The sequence below is a fragment of the Hylobates moloch genome, unplaced genomic scaffold (genome assembly GCF_009828535.3).
Source record: "Hylobates moloch isolate HMO894 unplaced genomic scaffold, HMol_V3 SCAFFOLD_8, whole genome shotgun sequence".
NCBI lineage: Eukaryota > Metazoa > Chordata > Mammalia > Primates > Hylobatidae > Hylobates > Hylobates moloch.
Window position 1 is genome coordinate 32,414,608 of NW_026652283.1, and position 14,935 is coordinate 32,429,542.

Below are 14,935 nucleotides of genomic sequence, written 5' to 3' on the forward strand. Positions count from 1 at the left end.
TCTGGGGGCCTGTGGCCAGCCTGGAGAGGGAGAGACTGAGCCAGAGGCTGTGGAAAGCTCTAGAGGCTTCGTACTAGAAAGGCTGCTGTTGGTGGCAGAGCTTACATGGCCAGGGATCCCCGAGGACCCGGAAGGGGTTTTTAATGGACTTTTGAGAATCAAAGTGAACTGCCAGGGACAAACAAGAGTGGTGAGGAAACGGAAGCAGTCATACAGCTCAGGCTGGAAAATCGCTCTAGGAATGGCAAGAAGGTAGCTGTGGTGTTTTCCAAGAGAAGAGGGTGGTGGTCAGCTGGGAGCTTTCCTTGACTATGAAACAAGGAAGACTCCTCCCCCATCCAGAGCCGGGAGCTGTCCCTGCTTTTCACTTAAGCACTGGGTTCTTTTACAAATTGAACCCAGGAGGATGACTGATTTACAAATGTTTACAGACAATTTTATTTACTAATCTAGCTCTCATTCTCAACTAAATTTATAGTCCTAATTATAGTCATCAGCATTTTCTTGATAACAAACCTACAGGATTTTTTTTTTTTTTTTTTTTTTTTTTTGAGACAGAGTTTCGCTCTTGTTGCCCAGGCTGGAGTGCAGTGGTGCAATCTCAGCTCACCGCAACCTCCACCTCCTGGGTTCAAGTGATTCTCCTGCCTCAGCCTCCCGAGTAGCTGGGATTACAGGCATGTGCCACTACACCTGGCTAATTTTGTATTTTTAGTAGAGAAGGGGTTTCTCCATATTGGTCAAGCTGGTCTCGAACTCCTGACCTCAGGTGATCCGCCCGCCTCGGTCTCCCAAAGTGCTGGGATTGAGCCACTGTACCCGCCCTACAGGATGTATTTTATAGTTGTTTTTTAAAACTTTGTAGAGAGTTTATTTTCTTGATTGCTTTAAGTTCCCTATTAAAGTCTTAAATTTAACAATTGGCTTCTAACAGTTTAGTAATCTATGAATATTTTGTACTGCTTTATTTATTCTAAAAGGGCTTAAAGTCAAAGAAAAATGAGTATTTCTCTTTTTTTTTGAGACGGAGTTTTGCACTTGTTGCCCAGGCTGGAGTGCATTGGCGCAATCTCGGCTCACCGCAACCTCTGCCTCCCGGGTTCAAGTGATTCTCCTGCCTCAGCCTTCCGAGTAGCTGGGATTACAGGCATGTGCCACCATGCCCAGCTAATTTTGTATTTTTAGTAGAGATAGGGTTTCTCCATGTTGGTCAGGCTGGTTTCGAACTCCTGACCTCAGCTGATCCACCCGCCTCGGCCTCCCAAAGTGCTGGGATTACAGGCGTGAGCCACTGCGCCCAGCCGAAAAGTATTTCTTAGAGGTTTAAATGAGTGATGTCAAAACCCTTTGAGGTGATGGATATGTTAATTACCCTGATTATATCATTACACATTGTATGCCTATATCAAAATCTCACATGGTACCACATAAATATATGCAATTATTATGTGTCAATTAAAAATAATAAAAGCAGAAAACTCCAAATAAAATGTTTAAAAGGACTGTCACACTTCAAAGTCACTTGGCACATTAAAAAATTGTTTATCCTGCTTCACCCTTGAGAGGTTAATTTTATGGAACTGGGGCAAACCCAGAATCTGTTTTTTTTGTTTTGTTTTGTTTTGTTTTGTTTTTTGGAGACGGAGTCTCACTCCGTCGCCCAGGCTGGAGTGCAGTGGCGCGATCTTGGCTCACTGCAAGCTCTGCCTCCTGGGTTCACGTCATTCTCCTGCCTCAGTCTCCCGAGTAGCTGGGATTACAGGCTCCTGCCACCACGGCCGGCTAATTTTTTTGTATTTTTAGTAGAGACGGGGTTTCACCGTGTTGGCCAGGATGGTCTCCATCTCCTGACCTCATGATCCGCCCGCCTCGGCCTCCCACAGTGAGCCACCGTGCCGGCAGAATATGTATTTTTAAAAACCACCCAGGTGATTCCTAAATTGCTGCTACAAAGACCAATTTGGGGAACTTGTGATCTAAATGCTTATCTATATTTTGTATGTTTGTTTTTTTCAAAATGAATATAAAAAAACATGAGACTGAGCACAGTGGCTCGCGCCTGTAATTCCAGCACTTTAGGAGACTGAGGCAGGTGGATCGTGGATTGCTTGAGCTCAGGAGTTCGAAACCAGTCTGGGTAACAGAGTGAAATCCCGTCTCTACCAAAAACACAAAAATTAGCCGGGCGCAGTGGTGCATGCCTATAGTCCCAGCTACTCCAGAGGCTGAGGCAGAAGAATCCATTGAGCCCGGGAGGTGGAGGTTACAGTGAGCTGAGATCACGCCACTGTACTCCAGCCTTGGTGATAGGAGTAAAACACTGTCTCCAGAAAAAAAAAAAAAAAAAAAAGGAATGCTTGATGAATTTGCGTGTCATCTTTGTGCAGGAGCCATGCTAATCTTCTCTGTTACCGTTCCAATGTTCCAATTTTAGTATATGTACGGCCGAAGCAGGCACTTTGTTTTTTAATGGTGTTTGGAAGTGACAGTTTTAATTTTTTTTTTTTTTTTTTGAGGCGGAGTTTCACTCTGCTGCCCAGGCTGGAGTGCAATGGCATGATCTCCGCTCATTGCAACCTCTGTCTCCCAGGTTCAAACGATTCTCCAGCCTCAGCCTCCCAAGTAGCTGGGTTTATAGGCACCCACCACCACACCCAGCTAATTTTTGTATTTTTAGTAGAGACAGGGTTTCACCATGCTGGCCAGGCTGCTCTCAAACTCCTGACTGCAGGTGATCCTCCTGCCTCGGCCTCCCAAAGTGCTGGGATTAGAGGCGTGAGCCACTGCATCCAGCCTTTAATTTAAAACATTTTTAAGTAATGGAGGCCAGGTGTGGTGGCTCACACCTGTAATCTCAGCACTCTGGGACGCTGGGGTGGGAGGATTGCTTGAGAATCAGGAGGTGGAGGCTGTAGTGAGCCATGATTGTACCACTGCACTTCGGCCTGAGCAACAGAACGAAAAATAAAATAAATATAATATAAAATAGGCCGGGTATGGTGGCTCAAGCCTGTAATCCCAGCACTTTGGGAGGCTGAGGCAGGTGGATCACAAGGTCAGGAGTTTAAGACCAGCCTGGCTAATACGGTGAAACCCCATCTTTACTAAAAATACAAAAATTAGCCAGGCATGTTGGTGGGCGCCTGTAATCCCAGCTACTCTGGAGGCTGAGGCAGGAGAATCACTTGAACCTGGGAGGCAGAGGTTGCAGTGAGCGGAGATCGTGCCACTGCACTCCACCCTGGGCAACAAAGCGAGACTCCATCTCAAAAAAATAAATAAAATAAATATTAAGTAATGCTTTGCATTCTGGAAAACTTCCCTTTTCTCCTTCCTCCCCACCCACAGTGGGCTTCAACTCACTAGCCTCCTTTCCAGTCCTTACCTAACCTACTGTGCTGTTCTCAGTACCTGAAGCTCTCTTCTGGCTTCCTGTGATTCCTGGCTTTCTCCTCTCCGCTCTGGCAACATATTTTTGACTTTCTTTTGTGAATGACAATTGGCAAGACTTTCTTCCTTTACTATCTTTCAAAGCAAGCACTGTTGCTGCGTAAGGTGTCCTAGAAACTCTGGGAAAGGGTCCCAGGGCTATGTTAACTACTCCCATCACTGGCGTCTGGGTGCTTGGATTCTCAAGTCTCCATCTCTCACCATTTCTTTGAGAGGCTTTCCAGATCCCCGCATATCAACTGCCTACTAAGCATTTATTCTCAGATGGCCTACAAAGCACCTCAAACTCAGTATTTCTCAAATATTAAGTTCCTGTCCATGTTTGCCCTCTGTGCCTCACAGCTTAGAGAATAGCTCCTCCCAGTTACTCAAGCCAGAAACCTGCGGGTGTCCTAGTCATTCATCTAGCACCACTGTCCTAAACACTGGGAATACCAGAGACTACAAACAAGAACCCCTGTCCTCATTGAGCTTATGTTCCAGAGGAGGAAGACAGACATAAGCAGTCAGTTCCTACACCCAGGGACGCCAGCTCTGCAGCAGCGCTGCCGCCAGCCATTCGGCTTCTCCAGCACCTCAGTTCAATCCCCCCACCTGCCGCACCCGCCAGCTGGCCTTCCTCTGCTCTTTTACTCTCTTCAATCCATTCTCCCCGCAGCAGTGATAACCTTCCTTCTTTTCTTTTTTTTCTTTTTCTTTCCTTCCCTTTCTTTCAGATACAGTCTCACTCTGTCACCCAGGCTGGAGTGCAGCGGTGCCATCTCGGCTCACTGCAACCTCCTCCACCTCCCGGGTTCAAGCGATTCTCTTGCCTCAGCCTCCTGCATAGCTGGGATTACAAGCACCCACCACCATGCCCAGCTAATTTTTTGTATTTTTAGTAGAGACGGGGTTTCACCGTATTAGCCAGGATGGTCTTGATCTCGTGACCTCATGATCCGCCCACCTCAGCCTCCCAAAGTGCTGGGATTACAGGGGTGAGCCACCGAGCTGGGCCAGCAGTGTAATCTTTCTAAAGCCAAATCTTCACTGTTAGACTCCAGCTTTAGGATCTTCATGCTTGCACGATAAAGTCCACCCTTGCAAACCTGGGTTAAAAGATGGTACAAGTTCTGGGCCCTGCTGGCCCCTCCACGGCACTGCTCACCCTCAGGCAGTGCTCTCTGTGCAGCCATACTGAGTTATAGCTGCGGTGTACTGCACTTGCCGTCCCCCAACTCCCTCCTGCCTCCCTGCCTGGTGAACTCCTGTCATTCTGTAGGTCTCAGCTTGGATGCTGTGACAGGGAGCCTCTAGAATGGCCCCCAGTGACCCCTACCTCCTAGTAATCCCTTTCCTTTGAGTGAGCTGGATTTACAGATGCAATTTTGAATAATAGAACCTTGCTGAAGGGATGAGATGTCACTTCTGAGATTAGGTTATATAAAGACTGTCACTTCTTTCTTTTTTTTTTTTTTGAGATGGAGTCTTCCTCTGTCACCCAGGCTGGAGTGCAGTGGCACGATCTTGGCTCACTGCAAGCTCTGCCTCCCGGGTTCACGCCATTCTCCTGCCTCAGCCTCCCGCGTAGCTGGGACTACAGGCGCCCGCCATCACGCCCGGCTAATTTTTTGTATTTTTAGTAGAGACAGGGTTTCACCATGTTAGCCAGGATGGTCTCGATCTCCTGACCTTGTGATCCACCCGCCTCGGCCTCCCAAAGTGCTGGGATTACAGGCGTGAGCCACCGCGCCCGGCCGACTGTCACTTCTTTCTAAGGGCTCTTTCTCACTTGGATGGTCTCCAGAAAGTCAGCTGCCATGTCATGAAGTGCCCTGTGAGAAGGACCTGTAAGGAGGGACAGAGGGAGGCCTCTAAATGACAGCCTTCGAGGAACTGAATCCTGCTGGTGACCACGTGAGGGAGCTTGGACTCCAGTCCCCCAATGTTGAGGCTTCAGATGAGTTGGCAGCCCCAGCTGGTGGTATGACTGTAACCTCCTGAAACACCTTCAGCCAGAAAGCATTCAGCTAAACCACACCACAATTTCTGACCCAAAGAAATTGTGAGATAATAGACATTTCTTCTCTTAAGCTGCTATACCTTAAGCTAATTTGTTACACAGCAATAGATAACAAATACTACCTCTGGACCCCTGCCTGCCACCATACCAAATTCCATGCTCTGAGTTCTAGTCAATGGTGTTTCCACCTGTCATGCCCAGCCCTTCACTGCTAGTATTATAATGAGGGCTTGCCCACATCTCTGCCCCCAGATGGCAGACTCTGTACAGGAAAGAAGGAAGGAAGAGGGGGAAGTCACCACTTTCTTTCTCAAGACTCTGAGTCTCTATTCGGCTGCTGGCCACACGTTTATACCCACAGTGTCAACAGCGCCTGGCCCCAAAGTGCAGCTGCAACTTCAGGAAGAGACTCAGGCCAGCCAGAGCCAAAGCTCTATGGCAGCCACCTTCCTCCACCTCCTTCTATTACACTTCCCTCCACCTCCCTCCATCTCCTCAGTCTTCTCAGCCAGCTTCCCCTGACCCTTGAGCACCTGGCAAGCACACACACACGCAAGCACACACACACACAGGCACATGCAGGTGTGCACGCAGGACACCAGCCTACAGCCTCCCTCTATCCAGAGGAGCTAGGCGGAGTCACTCCTCCCTCCTTTCACACACACCCTGGGGCCACGCTTCTGTGGCTTTTCTGAATGAAAGGGGAGGGGACGTGGGGGTGGGGGAAGCTGTCTCTGCCTTTGAGCTGCCCAGTTCCTCCATCTTTATTTCCAGCTAACCACCGAGTGCCTGCAAAAAACAAAACAAAACAAACCAGAAAAACTAAAAATGGAGCGCAAGCGTCTCTTGCTGCTTTCAGTGTCTGGACAGCCAGCACACAGGTCACTCACTCTCCCTGCCGAAACCCTGAGGTCTGAGGAAGGCCTCTTCACACCACCTCTGGGCACTGCCTTTGGCTTCCGGGAGCCCCCCAGGCACTTGCCTGGAAACAGGTGGAGCTCTGTACTGTGGCTCTCATTCACTCTCCTGTCCCTCGGTACACCATTGCACTGTGTCCTCCTGCTGGCCCTTCTGTTACCCTGTACTTGCTGTACGCTACCACGGTGGCCGGGGTCCTCACCACCAGGAAAGCAACTTCCCCCGTGTCCTCCCCCACTCCTGAGTCCAACCCTTCAAGTCTATGGTGCCGAAGCAGGGGGAATGAGTGTTTGAGAGACAGGCCTGGGTCTGAACTCACCTCTATTGAAGGAAAACAAAGCTCACTAAGATTGCACCCTATGGTGTGTGCTTCTGTTCTCTCCACCTACTGTCAGCACTCTCAGCAGTTTTCCTCTTGGCTCTGCCTCCTGCAATTACTTTCTGCTCAGCTGCTTGCTGTTGCTAAGAAGGGTTATGCCCATCAACTGTGCTGTAGACATGCAGTATTATGATGATGGGAGGGACATGGCTTGGAAGGTGGCTTTAATTTAATTCTGCCACTTATGGTATTTGGCCCTGGGTGTGTTACCTGATCGTCCTGTGCCTTATCCTCTGCGTCTGCTAATAGACCGTTTCCCAGGGTTGTGCGGAGATGAAATTAAATAAAACCACACACACTACAGTGCATGGAATGTACTAGGTGTTCAATAAATGTTTCCTTTTTTTTTTTTTTTTTTTTGAGACTGAGTTTCGCTCTGTTGCCCAGGCTGGAGTGAAATGGCACGATCTTGGCTCACTGCAACCTCCGCCTCCCGGATTCAAGCGATTCACCTGCCCCAGCCTCCTGAGTAGCTGGGATTGCAGGCACGTGCCACTATGCCCAGCTAATTTTTGTATTTTTATTATTATTATTTTTTGAGACAGAGTCTTGCTCTGTTGCCCAGGCTGGACTGCAGTGTCGAGATCTCGGCTCACTGCAAACTCCACCTCCTGGGTTTTAAGAAATTCTCTGCCTCAGCCTCCTGAGTAGCTGGGACTACAGGCACATGCCACCACGCCCAGCTAATTTTTTGTATTTTTAGTAGAGATGGGGTTTCACCATCTTGGCCAGGCTGGTCTTGAACTCCTGACCTCGTGATCCACCTGCCTTGGCCTCCCAAAGTGCTGGGATTACAGGCATGAGCCACCACACCCGGCAATTTTTGTATTTTTAGTAGAGATAGGGTCTCACCATGTTGACCAGGCTGGTCTCAAACTCCTGACCTCAGGTGATCCGCCTGCCTTGGCCTCCCAAAGTGCTGGGATTACAGGCGTGAGCCACCATGCGCGGCCACATGTTTCTTGTCTTGTGTTTCAAAAGGACTTTAAGGCCAGGCACAGTGGTTCATGCCTGTAATACCAACCCTTTGGGAGGCTGAGGCATGAGGACTGCTTGAAGCTAGGAGTTTGAGACCAGCCTGGGCAACATAGCAAGACCCTGACTCAACAAAACTCTTAAAAAACCAAAAGCATTAGCCTGGCATGGTAGCATGCACCTGTAGTCCCAGCTTCTCTGGAGGCTGAAGTGGGAGGATCACTTGAGCTCAGGAGTTGGAGGCTGCACTGAGCTATGATTGCACCACTGAACTCCAGCCTGGGCAACAGAGTGAGACCCTGGTTCTAAAAATAAATAAATAAATAAATAAAAATAAAAGGACTTTTAACAATCCTTGTACTTTTTTATTGGAAATACGCATATAAAGCACAGAAGATTTTGAGGTCTAGCTGATAAAGGGCCACATTCAGTCTTTTATTGGTTTTTAATCTGACTTACCCTGCTGTGCTGAGTTAATGCTGTGGAAAACAGCTGCTCAAATGCCAGAGGAATGGATGTGCCTGAACCTGCCCCTGACTCCCAGGTGGTAAAGTGTTTTTCATGTTTGTGTTCAGGTCTCTGTGCCTTTGCTTTGGCCTCGCCACGATGGAAGGGAAGTGCCCACATCATAGGGAGCACACAGAATATGACGGCTAACATGCTACATCCAGCCTGCCATCATCCGCAGGGGTATGGCGTCATTGGATTCACATTTATCATTCAACTTCCAGATCAACAAACGCTTGTCTTCATAAATTAAGTGCATCCACGTTTCTTTATATTGTCCACAGCAGACACAGAGGATCAGTAGCAAATCATGGATTTCAGTGGTCTTTTCAAATCAGTCAAGTTTAGGTCTAGTATGTGCTAGTGCCTAACTCTAAGCATAATAAGAATAGGAGCCAAACACATTATGTTGAGATTTTTAGAAATTTAAATCAAGGTTGGGTGCAGTGGCTCACACCTGTAATCCCAACCCTTTGGGAGGCCGAGGAGGGTAGATCACTTGCCGTCAGGAGTTGGAGACCAGCCTTGGGCAACATGGTGAAACCCCATCTCTACTAAAAACTACAAAAATTAGCGTGGTGGCGGGCGCCTGTAATTCCAGCTACTTGGGAGGCTGAAGCAGGAAAATTGCTTGAATCCGGGAGGTGGAGGTTGCAGTGAGCCGAGATCACTCCAGTCTGGGCAACAAAGCAAGAATCTGTCTCAAAAAAAAAAAAAAATTAATTGTAGGAGTTTCTATACACACAGAAAATCCATTATTACAATAGTTCAACTTTTTCTCAACAATGTGAAAAACTACCATAGTTCTGTAAACCAAGGTGTAATCAAGAGCAGATCAAAATTCAGTTCTGAAGTCTACAAACTAACTTCTTAATAACATAAACAGGAAGAGGTATAAAAGGCTATTTTGGGCTGGGCGCAGTGGCTCGCACTTGTAATTCCAGCACTTTGGGAGGCCGAGGTGGGTGGATCACGAGGTCAGGAGATCAAGACCATCCTGGCTAACATAAAAAACAAAAAAAAAAAAAAAAATTACCAGGCATGACAGGCCTATCCCACTACTGGGGAGGCGGAGAATGGAAGAACCACAAAAGGCTATTTTGACAGTGGGAGAGGCAATTTAGCATTTTATAAAGCTAAAATCAGCACTTCAAAGAACACTGCAGAGGGGCTTCTACTCTCAGCTAGTCTCCAGGACCATGTCTGAACTTGCCCTCCACCAAGCTATTTAGAGTTGTTTGCCATTTAAAATGATAAATACTAGTCATCACTTATAATAATTGGTATGGCACTTAAAGAAAGCAAAATAAAGTTGTCAGAGAAGGAGGCTGGTTGGGTTTGACTAGTTGCTCAGACAGTATTGTGTTGCTTTATTTAGGTCATAATGCCCAAATTCTCAGCTTTGGAGGGCCCCAACTCTCCTATTTTGCTAGGATAGTTGAGGTGATCACTCAGGCTCACAGAGCTAACAGTAACCAAACTCCTAAGAGACAGACGTGCAAGCCAGGTGCCAATTGGTAGTTTTATAGTAAGAAATATAATGCCAAGAGGAGCAGATGGTCAGTGCGGTCTCCCTTATGGGAATAGATGTGAGACAGTGGGAAGACAGAAGTTCAACTAGAGTAATGGAAGTCAGAGACCAGCAATTCTAAGTTTAGGACCTCAGAAGGCGAGAAGACCTTCATTACTGTGGTAAGTGAAAATTCAGGTTACAATATAGGATGTACAATGTAACCCCAGCTTTATTTAAAGGTGATAATACAGCCTGGCCAACATGGCAAAGCCTGTCTCTACTAAAAATACAAAAATTAGGCCAGGCATGGTGGCTTATGCCTGTAATCCCAGCACTTTGGGAGGCCGAGGCGGGCAGATCACGAGGTCAGGAGTTCGAGACCAGCCTGACCAACATGGTCAAACCCCGTCTCTACTAAAAATACAAAAACTAGCCGTGCGTGGTGACACACGCCTGTAATCCCAGCTATTCAGGAAGCTGAGGCAGGAGAATTGCTTGAACCCCAGAGGTGGAGGTTGTAGTGAGCCAAGATCGTGCCGCTGCACTACAGCCTGGGCGACAGAGCAAGACTCCGTCAAAAAAAAAAACAAAAAAACCCCACAAAACCAAAAATTAGCTAGGTGTTGTGGCACATGCCTATAATGTCAGCTATTCGGGAGGTGAAGGCAGGAGAATCACTTGAACCCAGGAGGTGGAGGTTGCAGTGAGCTGCACTCCAGCATTGGTAATGACAGAGCAAGACTCTGTCTAAAAAATATAAATAAATAAATAAATAAATAAATAAATAATAAAGGTAATCATAAGCCTGAAGAGCATATATAATAATGAGGAGGGCAGTTATAATCTCTGAGTAAATGGCCTATGAGCAATTTTTCTTTTTCTTATCCCCACTTTATTTTTTCTTTTTTTTTCTCATCCCCACTTTAAAAATAATTTCTATAGGCTGGGCGTGGTGGCTTACACCTGTAATCTCAGCACTTTGGGTGGCCGAGGCGGGCAGATCACAAGGTCAGGAGTTCAAGACCAGCCTGGCCAATATGGTGAAACCCCATCTCTCCTAAAAATACAAAAATTAGCTGGGCGTGGTGGCAGGCACCTGTAGTCCCAGCTGTTCAGGAGGCTGAGGCAGGAGAATCGCTTGTACCTGGGAGGCAGAGGTTCCAGTGAGCTGAGATCTCGCCACTGCACTCCAGCCTGGGTGACAGAGCGAGATTCTGTCCAAAAAAAATTTAAAAATTGTTACAAAATAATTATGAGCACCCGTTAAGGTAAGCAAATAAAGAGAAACTAAATGTCCAACATTAAAGACTTTGTTAAATAAATCATGAAAATCTATATGGACTGTTAGGCCATCATTAAAACTCATGTTGTAGAAGAGTTTTCAATGCTTGGGGAAGTAACTGTTAGTATTTATTAAGTTTTATTGGAGGCGGGCTGCAGTGGCTCACACCTGTAATCCCAGCACTTCAGGAGGCCCAGGCAGGAGAATTACCTGAGCCCAAGAGTTCAAGTCCAGCCTTGGCAACATAGTGAGACCCCATCTCTACAAAAATAAAATTAGCCAGGCTTAGTGGGCACACCTGTTGTCCCAGCTACTCTGGAGGCTGAAGTGAATTACTTGAGCCTGGGATGTCGAGGCTACAGTGAGCCATGATTGTGCCACTGCATTCCAGCAGGAGAAACAGAGCAAGATCCCATCTCAAAAGAAAAAAAAAAAATGGCTTTGCGTGGTGCTTCACGACTACAATCCCAGCACTTTGAGAGGCTGAGATGGGTGGATTGCTTGAACCCAGGAGCTCCGGACCAGCCTGGGCAAATGGCTAAACCCCGCCTCTACTAAAAATACAAAATTTAGTGGGGTGTGCTGGCGCAGCCTGTAGTCCCAGCTATTCTGGGACCTGAGGCAGGAGAATTGCTTGGGCCCAGGAGGTCAAGGCTGCAGTGAGCCGTGATCACACAACTGCACTCCAGCCTGGGAGACAGAGCAAGACCCTGTCTCCAAAAAAAAAAGTTTTATTGGAGCACTGCCATGCTCATGCATTATATATTATATATTATATGTTGCCTATGAAATGCTTTTTATTTTGCTACAATGGCTGGCGTGAGTATTTGCAATAGTGAGTAAAAATATTTACTGCAAAGCTTAAAATATTTACTATCTGACCCTTTACAAAAGTTTGCCAAGGCTGGGCACAGTGGTTCATGCCCGTAATCCCAGCACTTCGGGAGGCCGAGGTGGGCAGATCACCTGAGATCAGGAGTTCAAGACCAGCCTGGCCAACATGGCAAAACCCCATCTCTACTAAAAATACAAAAATTAGCTGGGTATGGTGACGTGCGCCTGTAATCCCAGCTACTCGGGAGGCTGAGGTAGGAAAATCACTTGAACCTGGAAGATGGAGGTTGCAGTGAGCCAAGATTGGGCCAGTCTCAGTCCTGGGTGACGGAGGGAGACTCCGTCTCAGAAAAAAAAAAAAAAAAAAGTTTGCCAAAAGTCTCAGCTGAGGTTTTGTACTGTTTATAATAGTGACATGAAGAAGGCTTTTATTTTATTTTATTTTATTTTATTTTATTTTATTTTATTTATTTTTTGAGACGGAGTTTCGCTCTTGTTGCCTAGGCTGGAGTGCAATGGCGTGATCTCAGCGCACCACAACCCTCCACCTCCCAGGTTAAAGTGATTCTCCTGCCTCAGCCTCTCTAGTAGCTGGGATTACAGGCATGCGCCACCATACCCAGCTAATTTTGTTTTTTTAGTAGAGACGGGGTTTCTCCATGTTGGTCAGGCTGGTCTTGAACTCCTGACCTCAGGTGATCCGCCTGCCTCAGCCTCCCAAAGTGCTGGGATTACAGGCATGAGCCACCGCGCCTGGCCTAGAAGGCTTTTATTAATCAGTTAAAGTAGCCATCTCCACCTTTGTCCACACTCCAGAACCTTCCTTAGGCACTCAGTTGTCCTCCTTAACTTGTTTACCTTCACAGTTATGGCTTGTCCTGAAAGAGAGTGGATAGGAAGTTAATTTTATGTTTATTATTCTTTAGAGGCAGAATCCTGCTATGTTGCCCGGCCGTAGTGAAGGCTACTCACAATCGCAGTCACGGTTCACTGCAGCCCAGAACTCCTGGGTTCCTGCGATCCTCCCACCTCAGCCTTTCAAGCAGCTGGGACTACAGGCACGCGCCACCGTGCCCAGCTTTGGCAGTACACGTTTTAAAGTGCATTCCAGGTCTCGTATGTTCATGTTTATATATTTAGGTTGGTCCAAAAGTAAGTGTGGATTTTGCCATTACTTTCAATGGCAAAATAGCTCAGCAATATATTTTGTATTTAGCTTCCACAACAATCTCAAGACAGTGCTATGGTGACCCTAGTTTTACAGATGAGGACACTGAGGCTTATAAAACTTAGTTAATTTATTGGAAAAGTTTACAGCTTAGGAAGCGGCAATAATAATAATTTTCTGTAATGTGTTCAGTAAGTGTTCTCACTACACACGCCGCCTCTGTGTGTGCCTCTCATGCTGTTTCACATGCTTTGTTTATTCTACTCTAGATGACCCTTGGTCACTTCCTGTTAGGGGTGGGCCCTCCGATCCCACAAAGAAATCAAACATCAATTCTACACCAAGGTGAATAGCTAATTCTCTGCTTAACATGTACTAATGGGTCAACGCTAACCTCAATTACCCATTTGACTCCTCGGCAACATTTGAATCCCAGTATATTTTAACCCTATTTTTCTGGGGCCTACATTGCGGCCTTTGTATATTTCAAATGGGAGACTATTGGTGGATGTTCACAGTGGCAAGATAGTGCAATGACAGGTTGAGGGGACTTTCTATTTAGACACATGTGACTCCATTAAACTCACACTATGTAGACATTCACCTTTCCAAAGGGCACTCTTTTTTTTTGTTGTTGAGATGGGGTCTCACTCTGTCGCCCATGCTGGAGTGCAGTGGTGCGATTTCGGCTCACTGCAACCTCCGCCTCCCGGGTTCAAGCGATTATCCTGCCTCAGCCTCCCGAGTAGCTGGGACTACAGGTGCGCACCACCATGCCCGGCTAATTTTTGTATTTTTAGTAGAGACGGGGTTTCACCACGCTGGCCAGGCTGGTCTTGAACTCCTGACTTCGTGGTTTGCCCACCTCAGCCTCCCAAAATGCTGGGATTATAGGCATGAGCCACTGCGCCCGGCCCTCAAAGGGCACTTTTGTAATGCTGTGTGCGTTCAGTTATACAAAGTGAAAAGTATTTTTTCCTTTGTACTTTTGTATTTGGGTACCTCACGTTGACTGTTGATGACGATTCATGGCAAACTAAAGACCCATAGATAATGTTAAATTCAATGACAGCAGTTTCTAATTTTTCCTTAGAGACGGAGATCTCGCTCTGTCACCCAGGATGGAGTGCAGTAGCCTGATCTTAGCTCACTGAAGCCTTGACTTCTGGGGTTCAAGTGATCCTCCTGCCTCAGCCTCCCCCGTAGCTGGGACTACAGGAGCACACCACCATCCCCAGCTAAATGTTTATATTTTAAGTAGTGATAGGCCAGTCTCATTATATTTCCCAGGCTGGTCTCGAACTCCTGGCCTCAAATGATCCTCCTGCTTCGACCTCCCAAAGTGTTGTGATTACAGGTGTGAACCACCGCACCTGGCCGGCAGTGTTTCTCTGTGCCAAGCTTAGTAGTAAATCTTGGTGCTGTTTCTTCTTCTTTCATGTAAAAGCTGCATCTACATTGTTCCTATTTTTATAGCCCTTTTTAGACTGTTACTTCGATTCAGACTTTTCCCTGCTTGGCACATTTAGTTTCTTCTACTTTGAGGCCATCTTCATGTGACCACTCAGAACTTAGAGCAGGCCAAGAGGAAGAGAGTGTAGGGTTCCCTTGCTAGCTTGGCTTTGAAGCAACATTGTCCAGCAACTATGCTTGCAGGAAGTATGCAAAATCCTTCTGTGAGCCCACAGATTTTACAGAGCCTTCAAGACCCAGTCAAAGCAGTCTTATGCGATTGCTGCTTTCCTGGAATAGCAAGTTTTAAATAGTAAATGACTGTAAAGAAACTCATTAGGGGAAGGCATATTTTACCTCCTTTTCTGTCGTCATTATGATAGAGGATTCAATCAAGTTTAATTTATTCAGCCAGGTGCCCATGGAAGCTGCCTCGTTTGTTTGGCTTTGTTTTC

At 46.8% G+C, this 14,935-nt stretch overlaps 1 protein-coding gene and 1 non-coding gene across 3 annotated transcripts in view; one reads left to right on the plus strand and one right to left on the minus strand.

Annotated features, from left to right (window-relative positions):
- Nucleotides 1-2,342: 2,342 nt before the first annotated feature.
- LOC116473951 (U6 spliceosomal RNA) lies at nt 2,343-2,445 on the minus strand. The gene has a single exon (XR_004249513.1). It is a non-coding gene; the product is annotated as a U6 spliceosomal RNA (small nuclear RNA).
- Nucleotides 2,446-9,904: 7,459 nt separating this feature from the next.
- The window catches only part of SINHCAF (SIN3-HDAC complex associated factor), an 80,629-nt gene continuing 75,598 nt past the window's right edge, over nt 9,905-14,935 (plus strand). The window contains exon 1 of one of the 2 annotated variants that reach the window (XM_058442909.1): nt 9,905-9,923. The gene's annotated coding sequence lies outside the window, so the exon portion shown is untranslated. The remainder of the gene's footprint in view (nt 9,924-14,935) is intronic. The other variant, XM_058442910.1, reaches the window with a different exon arrangement.